This window comes from Aythya ferina (assembly GCF_964211825.1).
Source record: "Aythya ferina genome assembly, chromosome: 1".
NCBI classification, from domain to species: domain Eukaryota; kingdom Metazoa; phylum Chordata; class Aves; order Anseriformes; family Anatidae; genus Aythya; species Aythya ferina.
The window spans coordinates 120,211,667-120,234,177 of record NC_140296.1 but is presented as its reverse complement, the minus strand read 5'-3'; the positions used below and the strand labels follow the sequence as shown (position 1 = coordinate 120,234,177).

General features: G+C 46.3%; 1 long non-coding RNA gene across 1 annotated transcript; it reads left to right on the top strand.

Annotated features, from left to right (window-relative positions):
- Window positions 1-1,998: 1,998 nt before the first annotated feature.
- On the top strand, window positions 1,999-22,000 carry LOC311430231. The gene is made up of 3 exons (XR_014688624.1): window positions 1,999-2,104; window positions 18,946-19,015; window positions 20,952-22,000. It is a non-coding gene; the product is annotated as an uncharacterized lncRNA (long non-coding RNA).
- Window positions 22,001-22,511: the final 511 nt, after the last annotated feature.

The window sequence follows — 22,511 nt, the reverse complement described above, 5'->3', positions numbered from 1 at the left end:
ACCTTGAAGAGAGATAATACAACAGGATGCTAGGGCGTCCCTCCAGACCCCTTCGTGCTGTGAGCCATGCTGGAGCACTCCATTAAGCTGAGGACAGGGGAAGCTACCAAAGAGCTGGCAGCTTTGCTCTGCCTGTGACAAACGCTGAGCCCTCAGGGGTGTGATGACTGTCATTTAAGCTTCTTCTCCAGATGCCAGTGTTTGGCACTTCCTCCACAGTGCCGCCCCCATGTGCCCAAAGGTAAAGAAGTACCTTATAATTCAGATTGCCTTTTTAAAAGCAACCAGACTCACCCGGCCCTCCATGTTACTGGCTGCAGAAACTGTCCTGCCTTAGCTGCATTAGCCCACGGAGCCAACAGGTTTGTATGAACTATATTTTGATCAACTTATTTAACCAAGCTTCTGTGGTGGGGATGCAGCACCATCTTCTCACACCTTTTTTTCAGCCAAATCAGCAGAGCTTAGCTTCCCTCTACACACAAGTTGAGCACAGAGCTCTATCCTTCGGTACCTGAACAGACTCCCAGTTACCTTGCAGTCAGAAATATGAATTCTTCCAGCACAGTATGCAGTACATACAGTATTTAGGGGGAACAAACTTGCCCAAATGGCATCTCTGGACAAATATAAACTCTCAAGTTAGCTTGCACAGGGTGGACAGCACACCAACACCATCCTCTAACTTCCAATATTGCTTTTTCTAAATTGCGTGTGATATTCCCATCCTCCTAAGAGATTCAGGTGAAGGATGGGGAACCAGGACATCCAGATGTGTGTGCGGTGTGATGGTCCTGCTCATTTCCCCTCCAAGTCTGGGGGAAAAACCTGGGCACTATACATGTATATTTTCTTTCTCCTTTTGTACTCTTGCTGACAAAGCAAAACATCACAATACCAACCTGCTGGGATGCATTTTCTGTCAGCGTTATGATTTTTTTCTGAAAGGCAGTAGAAGGGCCTCACGGTGTATTTGGTGACAACCTCCCTATATTACAGCTATGGGATTTCTTACTTCAGGAAAATGCCAAATATCCCAAGTAGAGATGCTTTACTGTAGAGCTGGGTGGGTTTGGATTTCAACACCTGAACGTAACTGCTCGTGGGTTGATGGTAGAAAACTTCAAGCTCTCTTTCTTTCCTTTATTAAAAATAAATGATTTAGATAGACATCACATATTACAACTCTTATAATACTTTTCTGGCTTCCTAATGCTGAAGCATCATCAGATTGACACTTTCCAATAACTTAACTGGTCAGCAAGATCAGCTTATATTTCTCTCACTTACAAATTATGTTCCTCCTGGCACAGTAAGTACATTCATTGCTTCGGACACTTTCACACTAAGACTTCAAGACTGATTTAAAAAAAAAAAAAAAAGATCTGGTTTCTGAGAGTATTTCGTCCCTCTGCAAGAAGATGCATTCAGCCCCTGTACCAGATGCGTTTCAGAAAGGGCATCACAGCAATGCTGTAGCTGGTAACGTACTAAATGGTCTCAGTTGCTCCAGAAGCAGACTGCTGGAAAAAGGGTGCATTTAGCCCCCTTTTTCCATTTTTCCTTTGTTGTCACAAATGTTCACAGAGCACAAGGTAAACTGGATCACAACACCGAAAGTCAGCCCAACCACATACAAAAGCTGGATGCACAGCCGCATGGATGCTCGCGTTTGCACAAGACAGGGCTGGGAACATGCTGCTAAGGTGGTGTAGAGGGAGGGCTTCTGCACCAAAACCAATTTTTTTTTTGAAAGGAACTTGTATTAAAAACTGAAAAGTACATCCTAGAGTAGCTTCTGCTTGCTTCCCTAGCTAAGAAGGAAGACTGGATGCCTCACACCATAGTAAATACCCCAAGTACTGGGTACGTCTGCCTATCAGAGCGATGGCACCACCTCGCTCAGCTGCACTGTGTTAGCTCTGGGGGGTTTAGGGACACCTGCCAGGTCAGGATCCACCAGCCCAGCATTAACTCATTTGTAATCCGAGTCCAGGGCCAAGGTTTAAAAGAGGCATTGAGCAGTTCAGTGCTTTTGGTTTAACGTGTTGGGTGGTGGAGGTGCAGTGCTGGTGAGACTTTACTGGCAGGTCAAGCAGATAAGGTAAGCACAAGGGTAGAAAGAAAGGGGAGTTGAGCAGTGAGTTAGGGCATGGAAGTTGACTTTGTGAGTGTTGCTTGCTCTGCTGAGGTTGTTAACTCTACTTTGGGATTTTTAAAACTAGAAATGTTTAGCAACTACCTGTGGCATCCAGCAAGTGAACATTCATAAAATCCCTGCTAAGGCAAATATAAGTTCTTCACCTTTTCCTGCTTGTGGTGCTGGTGCAGGCACATGTGTATACCCAGCTTTTTTCATTGGGGGAAGAAAAGAAATAAAATCAATTCTGGGTTAAAGAGGAAGCATATTTAGCTTGGTTGGCATTGGATTTCTGGGTTTCCTTTCCCAGCTGACTCTATTTTCTGTTTCCTGTGTCCTAGTGAAATATCAATCTGTTTGCAATGGAGTGCATGAGGCTTTTCCTGCAGTTAAAAATTAATATCCTTCTGTTAATCAAAACAGAAACAAAAATACCTCTTCTAATATTAATGTTTATAATCTACCTTTAAAAATACATCTGTGCCCTCCCACGTACACCCCCTCCTGCTTCTAAATTAATTGCTGGTGCTAACAGTGCCATCTCTTGCATGAAACCTAAAATGGAGTTTTCTGACCATTTATAGTCATTGTGATTCCCGGAGCATCCTCATAAAGCACGGGCACTCCAAAATCTGATGTCTAGCCACATTTTTTCCCCTTCCGCTTCATCTGGCTATCAAGTTGTTTGTCAGTTTCTGCCTGAAGATTTATGGTTCTGAGCGCTGTTAATTGTGCTCTGCCTCAGAAGTAATCTGTGCTGTAAGGTGAGCAACATGGCTTCCTATAGAAGTTCATGGAGAACTGAAGGGAAGGATGGCACTGCATAAACAGCAATTATTCACTGGAAATACCTCCCAAAGAATAGCAGGAGTGCTCCTGCTTGCAGTTGTTGAACCTCTGTAAAAACAGATACCCTATTTTTAATGCGAGCTTGTGTAATTACAATGAAAGATGAGGCAGTGAAAACAAAGTGTAAGGAAATCTCTCTAAATAAGAGACTGCAGAGGGCCGATACGTTAAATGCCAGGAGCACTCATTGAGAGAATAACCTCTTTTAAGTGCTAAGTGTGCTTAAGCAGTAAACCATCGATGTCCTTTTTGTTTGTTAGCATTAGTTAATAACACAAGATGTCAATGTTGAAATTGGCAGCAGAAAGCCATGCCCGAGCCTGTGCTTTAGTCACCAGACTCTGTGGCTCCCTGCTGTGCAGATCGAGATGCAGGAGGGGAGCTGGGTGCTGCAGTGCTCGACTGCCATGCCCCTTAGGGCACAGCCCAGGCACCTGGGTTAGATTTAGCCTCCCTGTGCAGCTTCTGAGGGGAGATAAAGGGCACAGAATGAAATCTGCAGAAACCAGCTCATTGAGTGAGGGTCAGGAAGGAGCTGCTGAAATCCTGGCAATTGGGAAGCAGTGGGGTGAGTGTGAGCCCTCTGCCCTGCCTGTGCAGTCACAGCATGTAATCAGGTCCATCTTCCTTCAAAGGTCAGGAAACCAAAAGATGTCAGGAGGTGGGAGGCTTTAACAGAAAGCAGTGGAAGAGAGACTTTAAAAGAAATGTGGACTATTTCCTCATGTTGGGTCCCAATATGATCCCACAGAAGGATGCATCCTACACAGCAACATGCATTGCTGTTAGATGCTCTAACAGCAACATCTAACATGTGTTGCTGTTAGATGCTCTGCTGGATGCAGGTGTGTTGCTATCTCTACATGAAGCATGCAAGCAATTGTTCTCCCTCAATGCAGCCAAAGAGGATCTCCCTAAAAGAATACCTTGTGCTCACACTAGTTGTCTGTGACATAGGGGGATTCAGGTACTTTGAAGAAAGCTTACTACTTTCCCTCTGGTCAGGGTGAGGCAGGAACACAACACAGAAGTGCTTCAATCAGGCACACAGAGGAGCAAAATTAAGGTTGGAAATCCATAGCATGCAAGTTCAAGTGCCACCCGCATAGGGATGCAGTTGTGTTATTCTCATTCTTCATCCCTTCTGTGGAAAAGGCAGTAGGATAGGTCTGTCTTTGGAGGGGTTTATTTTTGCATATGGCTTCATATACATGTAAGCAGCACTGTGAAGATCTCAAGTTTGGGGAATTGTGCTAAAGGCATGTATTATCCTCCTTTTCTCTTGAGGAAAGCAAAGAGACCAGGGAGTTGCTGGAGAGAAGGGGTATTGAGCTGTGCACTTCTGCCTAATTACCACTGTAGGTGCTCCAGCCTGTTACTGGATCTGCCTAGTCCCAAGCCTCTGCATTGTGAGCCTTCTGGCAAGTGTTCCACTGCTCTTCTGTGTTCTGCCAAAAGCTTATTGGATATTAATGTGCCTTCCTGTGGCTTGAATGAACCTGCTCCCTTTAGTACTTTAAAGAAATACAGGAAAACCACTGATCCCATTTGCTTTCAGCATGCCAAATGTCTCTGCTTCCCACTGAAATAAGTCTGAGGGCTGCAAATCCTCATGCTTCTCTCAATGCTTCACCAGAGACAAGTGTTATCAGATGACCTTTGCACTGACCATTGCCACAACTGGTGCAGAAGTTAATTGCTGGGTGTGGAGAGTCTCTTCCATCTTTCTGCTAAAATCAGTCAGGATCAGAGCTTTAGGTAAAGATGAATGGCTGAGTGTGGGGTTTTCCCTGTCCTCACGAGGAGTGCAGAGCACATCCAGCATCCCCTGTGGCCCTGGCAGGCACAGGCTGCATGAACAGCACTCTGCTATTCTGCTTGTGCCCGGTTTCTTATGAGACCAAGCTCTGAATGTCCCTGGCTGTTTTTCAGTCAGCAGTCACCCCTTCAATAGCTCTGATCAATGGATCACACCAAGCTTTTGCTGAACTCTCACTTTGTGGCTTCCAGCTCGACGCTGGGCTTGTTGTACAGTGACTGCAGTTGTTAAAGGCCTCTGTTCTGGAGAGCACATTTTTCTCTTCATCCTTAAACCCAGCAACCAGTGTCATGGTGATGGTGAAGCTGACAGCCAAGCCTGTAACACTAAATGGAAGTGGAAGGGTAGCATGTGCTCCCACCCTGGTGCTCACCTACTTTCAGGAGTAGGAGTGTCCAGCTGTGATGGAGAGCTGACTGTGAGCCAACAGCCAGAGCACAAACTGGTGCTTGGCCTTCAGGCACATGGTTTAGTGGCTAGGATGTGTCTATCTGTAACATTTTCAGTGCTCTTTGGATCCATCCAGCTGTTTAGATTTGACTCCCAAGGGTACGGTGGCATGAGCTCTGCTCATCTTCCATTTATCCACTAGGCACTGTCCCCCAAGTATGTTTAGACAAGGATTGGTCAACTGTACTCTGACAAATGCCAACTTGTTGGCTTTCACTGTGTATCTTCAGGGCCTCTCTCCTTCCTTGTGGCTTATGGAAGGAGCAGATTGAGTCAGAGCTGACTTGGTGAGCTCTGCAGTGTTTAAGAGTACCAGCCCATGGTGGTTCACTTTGACTTTTCTTTGAAATTCTTCTAGCAAAGTTGGTGAAAAGTACTTATGAGCTTAAATATTGCAGTGCTCAGAATTCGAAGGATGTGAACTTCTAACAGTTCTCAATTTTCCCTTCTGTCTGCTAGGATAGTTAATCACATGTAGTTTAAAAGTATTGCCAGGAATTATAAAGAGAAGGTATTTCCCTTTTAAAATAAGGCTGGCAGAAGGGCAGGGGTGAAACGGCTTGTTGGGTCAGTAGTGGAGCTTTGCAATAAGACCTACTTATCTTGCACAGTGCTGTAATGTTCTCGGCGTTTGATTCAAGCCACCCTCATCTACTGCTGTAGTTAAGTTCAACTTCAGTGAGAACCTCATTCTTAAATGTTTGCAACAGTATAAGTAGTGTGCTGCATTAGAACTGTAAATCAAATGCTGCTCTGAAATTATTTCAAGAGAAAGCTTCTGCTTTTTTTTTTTTTCCCCAGCACAATCTAAAAGCTGTATTGATGTCCTGTCTACCATCTGTTTTACATATGAACCTTGTGACTCCTAGTCTTTCAAGCTCATTAATTAGACCAATAATAAGCATACCACAGCAGCTCTGAAGTGAAATGCTGGTGGCACATCTCTGTCAGCATGGGCTTGTTCTTTTATTTTTTTTCCCCCTAACTCTACAAGTGAGTGCTAGTTCCCTGAATGGGGAACCCTTCTGTGATCAGTCACTTCCCTTGCTTAAAGAAATGGGGAAGCAGTAGCTACTTGCATTTCCTCTTGAGTTCTCACCTGTTGCAGGTGGAACCTGAGCAGGGAAAAGCTTTTGTGTGTTTTTTCTCCCTTGCTGCTGCACAGGCCAAAGTGGGGGATTTTTCAACAGCACCACACTTCCTCTGAGCTCATCAGAAGCTCAGTGCCTGAAGACTGCCAGAAATAAACTGCAGGCACCAGCGAGAGCCTCCACGGGCATCCTCGGTAGATCATGTAGAAGGCTGTTTGAAGGAGATGCAGCTCTGGGAAGCAGAGGTCTCCATTTGGTATGCAAGTCACGTGCTAGGTGCTGGACTCCTCTATTTCCATCCACTGTCTGCTTCCTAAATCCAGTTTTAGCTTTGCTTACACACAAATATAAGACAGTAAGAAATGTGGAGCACCTGCCCACTACTCCCATGCCTCCCCTCCAGCTCCACCTTGCAGGGTAAAGCTAAATGCATTATTTTCCAGTCTGAAATAGAGGTGCTGCTCCCTTTGGTGCTGTGCCACCACCTGGGCAGGGATGCTCGCTTCCAGGAGACTGCCACACCTTGCTGGGATAAAGGCAGGCATGGGCAGCTGGGGGTGGCAAGCCGAGGATGGGCTCGGATCTTGTTTATGGGTGTGATAGTGTCCCCAGCGACCCCAAGGTGTAAATCAGTTGACATCTCCCTAAACAGATGCATGAAGTACTGAAATGAATATCTGCTCTAAAATGCCATCTGATAAGCACGCCTTTTCCTAGAAAGAGTCTGTGGCCAGGCAGCTCCCTCCTTCCCAGCCGAGGGAGAATGCTGCCCTCTCTTGGCTGCGGAGATGAGCGAGGTTTGCCACCAGAAACTACCCCACAGGGGCCACCGGTATGTTTGGCCACCAAAATGACACCTGGGCTGCAGGAGATGGCAGCTGGCAGGGAGCCTGTGGTGTAGCATCAGGACGTAGATCCCCAGCTCCAGGGCAGTGAGGTTTATCTGGTGCAATGCACAGGGCTGCTGGCAGGGTGTGGCACCCAGCGAATGCGGTGTTGGGGCTCTTCAAGGGTTGATCACCAAGGGAGCAGATTTACCTTCCACTTCCCAGCAGAGTCTGAGGGTGACAGGACTTCTGTCATTCACCCGCTTGGGATTTGTTTAACAGTTAGCAAATTTCCCTCCTAAATTGCCTTCTGCAACTCTTCTGCCTTCTGAGGGGTAGAAGCCAGCCCAGGCAGTTTGAGCACTGCTTTGCTCGTCTTCTGTTTCCTCTGCTAGGCTGTTCTCAACCCTCATCCCTTCAAGATCAGACGAAGAGTATGGTTCCCTTTGCTTCCTCTCCTAACAGCACAGCTGCAGAATGGCTTCAAGCTTCCCTTTCTGCACAAGAGGGGGCAGAGCTGCACAGTGGTGACAGCTGGCTGGAATTAAATTTCTCACTAGAGGTGAGCAATGCTAATGAATGTGTCAAGAACCCCCTGTGAGTGGACAGCAAGCTCAAACCTGAGATGATGCTATCAAAATGACTCTCCCAACATGTGTCTCGATGGAGGAGTTGCACTGGAGGAGTTGCTGTGGCTTCTAAGCTCAGCGTGAATAAGGTTAAGCTACCTGTGAGCCCTGTGCTGCAGGAACACAGCTCATCCTTGCCCTCAGCACCAGCTCTGAGGGCTCTACCACAAGAAGCAATAGCGGACAACTAAATATGAAGAAGGTTTTCCCAGCGGTGACAGCAGAAGGGAATCGAGGAGGCAATTCTCCATTTCAGAATGCCACAAGGTTTGGCAACCCCAGTTTTGGAAGAATACCCTGGAATTGACAATGCCACCACGTCAGGGCCTTGCTTTCCGAGTGATCATGGTGGATCGGTGGCTCTGCAGTGATTCAGAAGGAACACCGCCATCTAGTGCGCTTTGAACACAGCACTCCTGTACCACCGAAAGTAACGGGATGTGGGGCTGTGCGTGCAGAGCCTGGAGGCACTGATCGATAGCAGGAGGCATTGTGTTCTTGGTGTGTGAAGAAATGCTGATTTAACTCACTGGTGATCTAATTATGATGTGGGGGTGAGGAGAAGGAACAAAATCAGATGCTACTTCTAACTTATTTTGCATTAGCAATCCTTTAGCTGGAATCTGTGGGTGATCTACAAAGCCTGCTTCCGCAAGCTCTGTGAAAGGAAGTTTGTCCCACGCTGTCTTGGTGATGTCTGATCCTTACCTGCAGTGAATAACCTGCCAGGATGGGGGCATCCTCCCCCATCTTCTGTGCCCACTTGCCCCAAAGCTGTTCCCCAGTGAGAGTGATGGCTCTAAGGACTTGTCTGAAAAGCTGGGATAAATCGTATGGACCTCTTAAAGAGAAAACCTGAAGGGCTGTATACAAACAATTGATGGATTAGAAAGCCTCTGCAATCTTCTTGTTCAGAACCAGCTACCTCTCATCCTAGCACGCGCTAGGTTGCAGGATGGCAAAATCCTGCCTGTCCTGGGGCAGATGCACAGAGCTCTGCACTGTGTGGCTTTTGGGGGGGGGGTCTCTGATGGGGAATGAGGTCACAGGCTGGCAGAGGTGATCCTCAACAAGGAGTCAAGCAGACTCATTCTATCAGACACATTACAGGTAGTCCCCTGCTCCATTTCCTTAGTGCCAGGTGAAATAAAGTTCTGTACAGCTACAGGGATGGCTTAGTCTTCCAGTGGTAGGTTTTTTTGTAATGTGCCCTGCTCATCTGACCTGTCAGGAGACAGTTCCCTTGCTCAAGGAAGGGAAACATGACAGTTTATGGCTCTCCAGCCTCTTCCACGTAGGAAGGAGTGATCTCTCCCTCCCTATCCTGCCTCTGAAGTAGGTGAAAGTTCTTCCATGGAGGATCGTGACCCTTATGGAGGTTGTAGGAGGATTCAAAGAGAGCCAGTGTTTATGCTAGCCTTGAAATGGCTAATTAGTTTTAATTCTTGGCAGCAGCTCAGAAACTACAGCTGTTTCTCATGTTCCTGCCCTGCAGCAGTGAAGCTGTTGCCTGCAGCCAGGGGTAGCAAGCTGTTCCTTCCCAGTGCAAATGTCTTCAGGCAGTTCTTACACAGCCATGGAGAGGGCTGAGGGTCACTTTTTTTTCTTAAAATGACAGGAAGATGTGTTCAAAACAGCTGCATTTGTGTGTGGGCAAGGAGGGAAGCTATGAAGACCTAGGTCAAGCAATAGATTCCTCACTTCCCCATTGCTCTTGGTTAGCGAAGCGTTGCTGCAGAGCTGGGTTTCTGCTGGCGATCCCTCCCAAACCATTAGATCACCTTCCTGACTTGGTCTTCTGACTCAGGTATTGCTACTGGATGTCAGTGTAAGCTTTCAGACTTTTTTTTCTTGCCAGGAAGTGCACCCAATTTGTCCCACAGCAGGTCACTCAACAACGTGTGAGCACGCTGTGTGGATTGCTTACATCCTGACCAGGCTGGTGGCTCTGCTCCTAGTCACAGCAGAAGTATGTGCTTACTTAGCAACAAGCAGCTGATGAATTAATCTGATCCCTCCACTAGATGGGATGGCAGCACCATAATTTCGAAGCACTTATGGTTAAAATGTGAAGTTCCAGCACAGCCTGCTCAGTGTGACGGGTTCCCGTGCCAGACACCGCTAGCCAGGGGCTATGAAAGGTGAAAGCACTTACTTCCAGATCCTCCCCGTCAGAAAGGGCACAAAAAAGGAAATGATTCAGCGCCCCAGAGCCATGATACACAGATGACTGGGGCTGACATCATCCAGCAGTCAGGCAACACGGTGCCCCTGCAACCCTGGAGGTCATATCCTAATGTGAATGTAAGTGAGGCAGTGAGCAGAGGCTGAGAGCTGTCACTTCTGCCTTGTCACTATACGCAGCGTGTGCTGTTAGCTGTCCAGAGAATGGAGATGAGCTTGTTCTGGGAAGTGGCAAGAGCTAATACTTACAGGTCTCTAGCTTTAATACTCCGTGCAATCTTATTCCATTATTGCCAGTATGGTAATGTTCACCCTGCCCATAATTGCAGTTCTCATTGTTTATCCCAGAGTAATGCTAGCAAATAGCATACGACTTAACAGCTCTATTCTTCTTGCTTCGTGCTCTTAACTGCGGGCAGAATTTTCAAATATTACTGCTTTCTGATAGAAAAAGATGCAAAGAGCAAGTTGTCCAAGGACTCCCAGCAAGCTGTCAGCACAACAGAGTAGTACCTGTATGTTACGATTCCCAGCCTCTTGAACAATATCCTACATGATCAGGGCCCTTCATTACATTAAACTCCCCAGGAAGCCAGACAGACCCTTTAGAAAACATCTTGGGTTCTTATCTTGATGGTGCAGTAGACTAGACATTGATTGTCTTGAATCTAATTTTTAAGGTACATTTTTAATGAAATGTGAAAATCAAGTCTTGTTTATAAAAATATAATACAGAACTTAGTGCTCAATATTTTAATCTTTTTACTTTTGATTTTCAGAATGACAAACATCTTTGCCCTGACACCACTTAAAAGGGTTCATGTATTGTCCATCTAAACTGGATGGTTGAGTAGAAAGCAACAGGAGTTTGTGGGACTGGGGAAGGTGTGAGGATTAAGTGAGGTTTCTGGTGGTACAAGCATGGGTTGGTTAACAGTGAAGTGATTGTATGCTTTGTAATTTAATGCCTAGCATGTTCCAGAGTTAATGTCCCCTGGAGAGGAACTGAATATTTGTAATTCCCCCCAGTCTAAAGCCTCAGAGGCCACAGAAGCAGTCAGACAATGCTGCATCAGGTACATTCAGCTGATGCTTTCAGTGCCTCCCTGGTAACCCCAAGGACTTGCATTCTCAAGCATGGTTTCATGGCAAAATAAAAATGTTATTCCCAGAGAATCAGGGAATAGTGTGGGCCCTCTGTCACATCTACTTTGAGCTAAGGGCCTCTCGACTTTATAGTGGTACAGCTTTGAATTTCAGTTGTTATTCATGGTGCTTGTTGCAACCACTGACTGTCACTTACCTGAACAACAGCAGCACCTGTGTATAAACATCCTGACAGCGCTGTCACATACTGGATACTGTGAAGAAGGCAAAGTCTCCTCTGTTCTACGCTTCTTTTCTGCCCCACACTGTAAACTCCACTGAAAAGCGCTGGGTTCTCTCAGTGTATTAAAGACACTTCAATTCCTGTGGGACAAAGACATATTACAGGGTCAGAAATGTAGGTATGAGTCTCCTGGGCATCACCTTGACGTGCTAGCACTGCTCCTTCTTAGCAATAAACACAGCAGCAACTGAAAGGGCTAACTCCAATGACTCCTTGTGCTTCTGCTATGCCTGGGCTGAGCGCTATCTCATGCTGTTGCATGAGGCTGTGCTTGCCTTGGCTCCTGATTGTCCATCTCAGAAGGCCTGTGGGTCACCTTTGTGAGCTGCTACCCTCGTTATTGCTTCACGTGTTGTGTATCCTTCTTGCTTTTGGGACTTGTGGCTTTTGTGCTTTGCTGGTGTCAGCATATTTCTAAGGGGACAGCGTTTTGCTCCCATTGCAGGCCAGCTTCCCCTGGATCAGGCAATACCCAGCCTGCCTGGGGTGAAGCAGCTAAGACAGATGCTGGCCACCTTGCCTGTTGGCATTATTTGTCTAGCAGTGATGTTCAGAAACTGTGTTCCACAACAAGGGCCTCATTTAACAGACAATAACACACAGATAGTTCCCACCCACAGAGAGCTCACTGCCTAGGGTTATGGAAAAATATATCAAGCAGAGGTCAGAGAATTGTAAAGGGCAATAATGCAACACCGGCCACCCTGCTTTCCATGGGCCTCTTGCCTCAGGGGTGACAGTCAACCTTGCCTGCCTACAACCAGCTGTCTTCCTTAATACATACATACACACGTGTGCACACATGCAGGCTGCACATAAATTAAACAGCCTTTGGAGTGCTAACAAACAGCAAATGTGAAATTCAAGCCAGATGTGCTCCCCTCCCTAGACACCAGCGAGCAGCTTCGGGCTGGAGCTCCATGCTGGTGGAGGTGATTTGGAAAGCAGGCTTGGTGGGAAGGCTCCAGCTCTTGAAATCCAGGGGAACCCTCAAAGTTCTCGCTTCTCCTACAGCTTAGCAGAATTCCTGGACACAAGCTCTGTCCTAAAAAGGGGAGAGTCTGTTGTAATGTCCTTGAACTCTTCTTCCCAAATGTATAGTGCTAAAGCAAGTAGGTGAGGGGCATTTATGTATATGGTACGGGTTATGTTCTACTTGGATGTTTGGAAAACAAAGGTGTGTAAGTCTTTAGGGTGTGACAACAAAGAGGATCCTGGTCTTCTGCATCCAATTCTGTGGAGGCATCTCCTGGGGCCTTAGACCTTCAAAGCTTTTCCCATTAACATCAGCTCTGAGTCTCATTCACTGTAGCGAGCAACTGAGTCAACGCAGGACTGAGCAGCTGGAGCTCCTGTGTGGGTTGCAAAATGCACTGGAAAGCCCGCTGCAAAGCATCCAGCTCTGTGGCTTTCAGATGGACGGTGAGCCTGGAGAAAACATCAGTGGCCTTGGCACTCAGAGCGAGTGCCTGTGGGAAAGGAGCGATTAGAATGGGCTCGTGGATTAGGAAACCTTCTGTGAACAAATTTGGAGTTGCCCTTGAAGTGATATTTCTTCCATTTCAAAAGACTGCTGCTTCTGAGTTGTCCCGTTTGATTAACTAAGAATTGCATCAGTATCCGCGTTATTATTACTAAATAAAACTGTTTGAGTTTCAGTCCATAAAGTTTGATCAAATGCATTTTACTATTGCTGTCTAAACATTTCATCTGGTTAATGCCTAACTCCAAGTATTTTTTTTAATATTTGTACTTACTAAATTATTCGGAGAGAAGCTACTGATCGCAGGCCAACTGCTGATGTCATTTACACCAACAATTAGCCCAACATTGCTCAACTGCTGTCAGGTGCTGCCAGGGTTTGAGGCTCTCATGTTCTCCCTCCTTTCTCCCAACAGGTGGCAGTCTCTTGACTTTTTTCCCCCTCTCGGTTTTTTTTCTGTGGTAAAAGGCAGCACAGAAAACACCCCTATTGCACGTTTGTCTAGAGAAAGAAAGTTTTTTTTTTCCCTTTTGTACCCCTTGATTTAACTCTTCCTTGTCAGGCTAATGGCAGTGGGAGGGAAAAGCCAGTCCCTGAAGGCCAGAGAAGTAGAGGAGTGGATTTCCCTTTTAACACATGAAATAATAGTGAAATAAAAGGGATGGTTTCACAGTCAATATGTCATGAAATAGCTGTCAGAAGTCTAAGTCAAACATAATGTGAATGTTCACAGAAAAATGAGGCAAGCCCAGCTATGACATGTTTTGGGGGCACAGCTATCTCTTGCAAACACTTCTTAGAAATTTATTTTTTTTAAAAAACAGCATTGAGTGGCTAAAAAACCCTGTCACCTTCCATGCAGACTTTCAAAGCCTTGTTACAGATATGAATTAAGGCTCGTCGGCCCTGCAAGGCACGAACTACGAGTCTCTTACAGCTGGGGAAGCTGAGACACCAGGGGTGGTCTATGCACAATATCAGCACTAGGTGTAAGTATTTTGGTGAGGGCTGAGATCTTTTTATCTTGGTGCTATAACAGTCCACTCCCCACTGTGCCAGCAGTTATAATGGTACAAAGGTACATTATAGTGGTAAGATTATTCCCTTTGCCCACATGAACACATTATTCTGATAAAAGTACTTTAATACCAATCTAGTTGTGTTAATACTAGAGTTTGTACAGCTTTACTGAACTGGTACAGTTAAAGCAGTACAACCTTGGCATATAGATAAGGACTAAGTATCTTATCCAAATATATGGAGCAAGCAAATGACTGATCTGCTGATCTGGGAATAGTACACAGCAGTCTTCCTTCCCAAGCTGCTTTTCAGATTGCCTGAAACCATTCTGTTCACATTTCTCCTCACCAGAGGGTAACACAAAGCATCATTGTTTGTCAAAATGTCATGGCTTAAAAAGAGATGCCACCCTCTTATTTATAAAACTAAGTGGAAAAAAAACATTCAAGAATGTCTTCTTTCCATCTTCCTTCCAGTGATACCTGACGTTAGTAGGGCCTGGTGATAGATGTTTGCACAGAATTACTTGTGAAAGGTTTGTTGTGTTTTGTTTTGTTTTGTTTTACATACATTTACCAATATTCATCCCAAGTGGATGCTTAAAACAAAGCATTTTCACAAAAAGATTCACCTTTCCAGCTGTCAGGTGGATGTATGACAGTGGCTTAACACAGTGCATCCATCTACCTTAGAGTTGCAGGGTGGTACTGCTCCGAACTCATGAAGTACTAGAAATGGCTCCGTCCCTACGGCATTTCAGGAAGCCTCAGATCACTCTGGTTTCTTTGCCCTGTAGGTGTCTGACACAACCTGCTGGGTCCTGCCATGGGGACAGCCAGAAGGTGTCAGCCAGCTGTTTTATTTCTGATTTTGCATCTCCATCTGAGCCACTGCATCTGTCACTGTTGTAGCATTCACACAATGCACGATCGTGCTGTTGTCCTCCACAGATTGGCCTTCCTGAGTTGTCCTCCTCACATGATCACCAAAATGTGTCTTCCTTCTTTACCACTCAAGAGTTTTATGGGCAGTGTGGGCTACAGTTGGAGTTCTTCTCTGTGAAGACAGCAGAAAGCCCCCCAAAGCACCGATAATATGATGGTTGCTAGAGCAGGCATAGGTTGATCTGAAAATGAGCCAGACTGGAAGATTTTGGGTTAGTCATCAAGCTTGAATTAAATCTCTCTAAAGTCCAGGATTTTTTTTTTTTCTTTTAAGTCTACTTTCTGTGGAAAAACACTCTGCTAATTCAGTATTTCAAGACAAAAATTAATTTTGAATCATCCGGATTTCCCTTGGGAGGGAAATTCTGCTTTTCAATGAGCTGGAAGTGATGTATCTTAAAATTCCCAAGCAACAATCTTATATTGGTATTTTTAATTCTGAAGGCCATTCCCATGAGTTTCTAGTATTTTTAAAGTAGGTCAGATTCTGAACACAAAAAAGCTAAAGAGTTATGCCCCTTTCATCTTTTCTTAGGAGCAATAAGCCTTTTTGGTATTATTGCTGGCTTAAATATTAAACAGGAAGCAAATTACATTTCCAGTCATTAAAGTACAATAGAACAGCTCTATTGTCTGAATCAGTGCAATATTAGGCCAGATTGTCACAGAATGCTCAAGAATGAAGTCATATTGTAGGAATGTAATAAATTAAACTTCTTGTGCTTTTACTGTGAGTTCTGCCTGACGAGAGATTACTTCTTCATTCCTGTCAATGAAGGGAAGAAATTTGGGCCCCAAAACTTGAACGTGGTAAGCAACTATACAGAATTTGATATTCACACACATTTAGTACAAAAATGCAACCCGTTCTGATGTTGCTGCTTACAAGACTCTAAGCTTTCCGATCTTTGTACTGTGTGACCAGAAAACTTATTTTTAAGATCTGTTTTAAATGACTCAATAAATAGAGGGATTTGCATGCAACTCTGCTGGTTTGAAAGGAGTTGTGCTCTGTAGGGCTTTAGCCCCAAGGAAAGCTACACATGGGAAATTGTCCCCTTGTTGTAATGTTCCTCTGGTCAAATCCATGCTTGTAAAACTGCAGCACTAGGAAAATCCTGAAGGGTCTTGCAGGGACAATAGCTGACAGTATCTGAGAGCTGCTGCCTGGTAGCCTCCCGGAGGTGGTGCCCTGACTATTTACTACCTAAACTAAGCAGAGGATGGAAATTGGGGCTGCTTGGAGCAGCACTGTGCTCCCCTTGAGCTGACTGACAGCATCCTGTCCCTAGGTAAAGCAGAAGTTGCTGGCTGTTGCCAAAAGACTTGGATTTTTGGGCTGCTTTCTCCCAGTGGTGCAGTTCCCACAGAGGCAGTGTGCCACTCGAGGTCTTCCCTCCTTACCTTGGACAGCTGTCCAGACACAGTGGTCGGCCCCCATCTGATGTAATTTTTAAAGCATTCAGTACTGGGGATTCTACTGCCTCCAAGGATGCTGTTATACCACTGAACTCCTAGGAGGTTTTCCCAACATCTGAGCAAAAATGTTCCCGCAAATGAAAGCGGTTACTTTTTGTCTTGACCCGGTGGATTTGGACAACAATTCATCTTCTTCAGTAACTTAATGCAAGAACTTTGTAACGTTACCCTCTTTATTCTTTGCTAGACTAAACAAATCCAGTTCCTTTGCCCTTTTTTCATAGGTCCTGTTTTCGAAGTCTCTTACTGTTGTCCCTTCGAACCTTTTTGTTCTCTGCTCTTCAGAGTCTCTTCTAAATGCAGTGTCTGAAACCAAACGTGGAGTTCCAGCTGAGGCTTCCTTGGCACTGAGTGTAGAGGAGCCGCTTCTTCCTGGGCTTAGTTTGACTCCTGTTTGTATACCCAAGAATGAGATTTGCCCTTTTTACCTTTGCTTTGTGTTTCACTTGTGGCCTAGCCTGACCTCTTGGATCCTCCTCAGGAATATTTCTGCCTCCGTAGTTATTCCTATTTCAGGAAGAAATTCCTCAGCTGTTCCTCTAGTTGATTTTTTACAGTTGATAGTATTGTTTTTATACCATGCTTAGTCTGATATTTAATAGAATTGCTGTTGGTTGCAACACTTCGTCCGTTTAATGCAATCGGCTTGCATTATAACCATGTTTTCAGAGCAGTTTGTAACATTTTCAGGCATAATTTCTCAACCAAAATTTTTAAGTTGTGCTATCCCACAGTCATTAATGACAGCATTAAATAGAAGCAGACTCGCATCACCCCTGGAAACATTCCTCCCCAGTTGTGTCAGCAAATCACCAGTACCTTGCTGGGCATCTGGAACGGGTCTTATTCCTACCAAAAACACAGCCTTGTGACCTGAGGTGGGTGACAAACGCCGCCCAAGGAGAGGAATCTGTTCCTCCGTGCCTCTTTAGAATTACCTATCCATCTGCAGCGTGCCCTCTCCTCATATGTCCACGTATTATCAACTATACCTGTCGTCATCTTAAGATACCGTCTGGGAAGTTACCTGCTCTAACGGTCACATAATTTCTCATTTAGAAAAATAACTCAGCTGGAGGAGCCTTCAGCTCATTCTAGACACTTAGTTACAGACTGTGAAAGATTTATGTATATGAAGTGTGCTCAGTTTTACTGTCATGCGCCATTGTTTTGACAGCCCAGATGAAGTTCCAGGTATGACATTATCAAACAGAATATGCCCTAGAGAAATTATTTTTCTGAGAGTTTTACTCCACACTCTCTCAGCTTAAAAATGCAGAACAGGCCACAGGAAAATGGGAAGAAAATTAAAGCTTTGATTCAGCAAAGAACTCTGGCTGATGCTTACAGTTAAGTAGTTATGTAGTCAGATTATGCTAGTGTTTAAAACCCAAGTACTTCAGTAAAATACCGAGCTGAGTTTGATGGGGCTCCTTCCCTTCTTTAAATGCCACTTGTAATTTGCGCTACTAATTACTCCTTTTACATTAAATAAATAAATAACCGCCCCTGCAGGGGGGGGTTATTGATGGGCTAAGGGTTGAAGGGTTACATGGGCTGAAAAATAAAGGGAGGGGTTCATGTGGGGTGACCCACACAACCAGAACATAAATTAAAAGGTAATCCTTTTTTCGGGGAGTGTAGTGAGGGGCTGGGGAAGAGAGATGGCCTTGTTTGGTGTTCAGAAATGGTGTAAAATAATGTTTTAAGGGAGTGTGAGCTGCTGGAAGTCCTTGGCATGATGAAAGGAGGCAAAGGAGCTGGGCACTCTCCCAGCATCCAACCATCCAGGCAGGAGATGTGCAGATAGGCAGCAGAATTGCCCGAGCTGATGGCACCGGGAGGCTCGGTTGTGCAGGAAGGAACCCAGCGGGGTCATTTCCTGGAAAACCCTGGTGGCAAACTCCGATGTGAGAGATGGAGAAACCAGCTGGAACGGGGGAGATCTTCCCCACATGGCTCCCACAGATGGGTATGAATGTGAATGTTATCACCTTGGGTTAAGGTGATAACCTCAGATTTGTTGGTCCATGCAAAAAGAAGGTCAGAAGAGCAAACAGCTGATGGAGGGATGAGGAAACGGGAGAATGATTCTGGATTGCACAAGAGCAGGCTGCAAGAGAAAAAGGAGATAGGAAGCTCGGGGTTCTTCAAAGGGATGATAATAGCCAAATCTAAACTTTCCTAGCACACAGGAAGGAAAAAAGAAATACACTGAGGCGAATTTGGCTAAAGCACGAGACCTTCTTTGACCTCAGAAAAAAAAAAGAAAAGGCGGAAAGAGGAAGGTAGGTCAGAGTAACAGAACTCAGACCAAACAGTACGGGCATATAGGATTACGATCAAAAACTGACGGAAACAAAGCATAAGGGGTTTTTAAGGACAGTAAAAACTTTGTAAGTATGTTCATGTGATGCTTTGAAAACTCAAAAACTGAAGTTATTCAACAGGTTTTCTTTATTATGGTGCCGGTTGTGTGGGGGATTATGGGGGCTAACACACCAAGGGTTGCTGCCTGTGCACTTAATGTGGTAAAGTAAGGTTTTGGCCTCCTCTTTGAGGGAGCGATGTGGACTGGATGATTTTAATCAGTTTTAGGCAATCAAGGGTACTTTTTTTTTGCATGTTTTCCACACTCAGGTCCCTTGTGAAGGAACCAGCTGTGCAAGCCTTGGGGACTGAGTGAATCCTCGTGGTGCTTGTGGCGACGGTGCGTTTTGGGGCTGCTTTGTGCCGGTGTATGCGAACCATTCCTTCACGGTAAAACCACCACAGCTGGCTGGGGGGAGAGGGGGGTCTGACACCGAGCCCTGCGGACCCGAGGCGACAAGTTCCTCCTCGCCTCCCTCCCTCCCTGCCTGCAGGGCAAGGGCCAGGCTCTCCCAGCCGCAGGAAGGAAACAACCCCGCGTCCTTTCCTCACGCACCCCGCCCGCCCGCCGCCGCCTGAGGCGACCCCGTTCCCGCCTCGCCCAACGGCCGCGCCTCGCGCCCCCCGCGGCCGTTAACTGCCCCCCCCCCCAAACCCCCCAGCCGCGTGCCAGGGCGGGGGCGGAGGGCGCGGCGCGATTGGCCGGCGGGCAGCCAAGCGCGGCCCGCTCCCTCGCCTCCTATTGGCCGAGGGCAGGGAGAGCGCCCCCGCCCACCTTCCTCCTCTCCCATTGGCTGGCCGTGCCGGCCGGGCCCCGCCCCCCCGGGGTCATTTAAGTTTATGGGGGGAAATAAATAAATAAAGCGGGAAAGAGAAATGCGTAGAAGGGGGGGGGGGGAGCGCAACCTAACCTGCTGCTCGGGGGCGGAGCCGCCCGCGGTGGCCAATGGGCGCTCAGCTGCCTGCTCTGAGTGACACCTCGGCGGAGCCAATCGGAGAGCCAGGCGGCTGTTAGCATTCCCGCGCCGGCCAATGAGCGGCGTCGCGCTTTTGAGCGACGTTTGCGCGGTCCAATCGGAAGCGCGCATAGCGGGCCGGCGAGCGCGGCTTCGCCTATCGAAAATCCCCCCGCCAGGAAGGGGGCGGGCCCGGTGTGTGTGTGTGTGGGCGTGTCCCAGGCGGGGAGTGACGGGGCTCGCAGCCAATGGGGGCAGGGCCTCGGGTGTGCGCGGGGGCCAATGAGGGGGGCCGGCTGCGGGAGGCGCCGAGCCGGTGCGCGCTGAGGGGGAAGATGAGAGAGGTACCGCGCTTCCGGGGTCAGCGGGCGGGTAGGGGCGGGGCCAGTGCGCAGGCCACGCCCACCGAGGGGCGGGACCACGAGGGGGTTGCTCGGAGGGGGGGAGCCGTTGGGCTCCAACCGCCGCCTGTGAGGGAAAGGGGAGCGGGGGGGGGGGGATGGCGGCCCCGGGGCTGAGGTGTGAGGAGTAAATGTTAATAAATGTTAATAAATGTTAATAAAGTGAGAGATGGAGAGAGGCTCTCGGGTCCGAGTAGTGGTTTGGGGTGGAGAAGTGTCTGCATAAACACCTCAACTACGGAACAGTCCCGGAATCTGAGCACTTCTGAGGCTTCCTGAGGGCTGGGGAGGTGTCGCACGTAAAATTAAGTCTCACATGAAAATTAAGTCCCACATAGAAACTACATCCCATACAGAAATCGCATCCCATATAAAAATCCTGCCGCTGAAATCGCAGCACTAACACAGAAGCGCCATTCGCCTTAGCATCCGAGGGTCCCAGGGCGCTTTGCAACAAAAAACGACTTAAAACAAAAATAATCCTGTAATGTCTATTTAAAAAGCTATTTTATAAAGCAGGGCCAGCCTTCTGTAAGGAGCTCTGAGGTGAGAGCATTTCTAGCAGCTGGGCTGCCGTCAGTGGCCACTCCGAGCCTTGACTGGAAGGAGCCTTCCCTCCCCAGTGGAAAATGTGGTGTCTGTAAAGCTGCAGTTTTCTGCAGGAAAGTTCCAGTTTTACTGGAAAAAAATATATAATAAAATAAGTTTTTCTGACCAGAAAATTGAAGTGATGGTTCGTGGCTACCTGCCTCGACAACCTCTGTCAACTCCGCCGTCAGCTCCTGTGAGGGAGCTTCGCATCCCCCCCAGCACACACACACAAGGAATTGCTTACACTTTTTATTCCACAAAGGATGTGAGAACTTTACTTTTTGTCCCGAAACGCAACCGAGGGTTGTTTTTTTTTTTTTTTTCATAGGATGAAAATTCCAGTGTTTGGCCAGCCTGAATCAAAACTTCTGGAAACTTGGGGCCAGATCTTTGGCTTGTACAAACTGGCTAGCTCCATTGTGTTTAGTCCACAGAGGATTTGGCCCTAGGTAATTAATGGTTCACCCGAGGTCGTGCAGCGAGTTGATTTTAAAGCTGGGAACCGAATCCGGAGCTGTTATTATTCAGTCCTGTCATATATCTTGAAGTTTACTGCACAACATTGTATTTTTCTTAGACAAGCTGGATTAATAAGAGCCAGAATCCACGAGACTCTGATTGCAACTTTTCTTAAAAATCGTGCTCTGAAAATCTATTCAACTGTGATCTTACTAGAAAAGAGAGTAAATATGTTGTAATTAGTGCATAGGTGACACTGACTACCGAGGGAGAGAGAGGCCTGAAAAACTGCTTTTGTTATTTAAACCTTTCTTTCAAAGTACAAAAGCATTTGATTGGCACTTCACTGATTTAATAGTCCATTTGTAATGCAGGAAGAACATTACAGAAGATTTTAGCATTATTTTAAATCTCATCATTTAATCTGTAGGTGTTTAAAAAAAAAAATCCTCATTTCTAGCTGAAGAAAACTTTCTGATAGCACGTAGAACCTGCGACTAGTCAGTTGTTCAAGGTATGGATGTCTTGTGGCTTCCAAAATAAAATGGTTTATAGTCTTAAAATAAAACTTGGCTTGTTTGTTGTGCTAGCACATAGAATCTTTCTGGCCAAGGATTTCATGGTAACGCTGTAATGTTAGGAATGGCATCCAAAGCCCCCTGCTTTCAAATCAGGGGGCTTCTAGCACTCGACCTAAAGAGGAGAGCAGCTCAGATCCTGTGCAGCAGTGAGGCCAGGTGCGTAAGGTACCAGCTAGTTCATTCAATATTCTGCATTTACAGAGGCTGTCTTTCACCTGTGCTTGCATAAATCTGCTTTGTAAAGGTTGAATTCTTTTTCTGATTCACACGTGGGGAAGATACAAAAGCAATGAACCCAGGCTGCCTCCCCACGTTTCTGTTTGAGAGTGGAAAAGGATTCTGTGAAGCTCACGAAGGCTCGTCTTTGCCTTCCAAATGTTTGGGGGGTAACTTCAGGGCTAAAATCTTATAAGACCCTGAATTAAACAGCAGTGAAACGACTTGTCAGTGTCAAAGAGCAGGCAGTGACAGAGTTTGCACAGACCCTCTGCCTCCCAGGCCACAGCTGCACCTATTGGCTTCATTGTCCCATCCCTCCCACGCACATGCATGCCTGGCATTGTTTTGGAAATACAGCAGAAACTTGATAATTCAAACTGATGACTCGGAGAGCCACTTGTGGAACTAATTTATTGGGTAAATTAGTGACTACATGTGCAGGCAAATTTGGGAAAGAAAAAAAAAAAAGATGCTGTGTCATAGTGTATGATTTGTTACTTCAAACAGTGTGGTTTAATTGTCACTGCATTAATTTAGTATTGTGGACAATATTTTTGTTCAATGTTTTAAAAGTAAGGTCTTGAAAGGTCTCAGTGTGGTTCTATCCTGGTTGTTTAAATCTTTGAGGG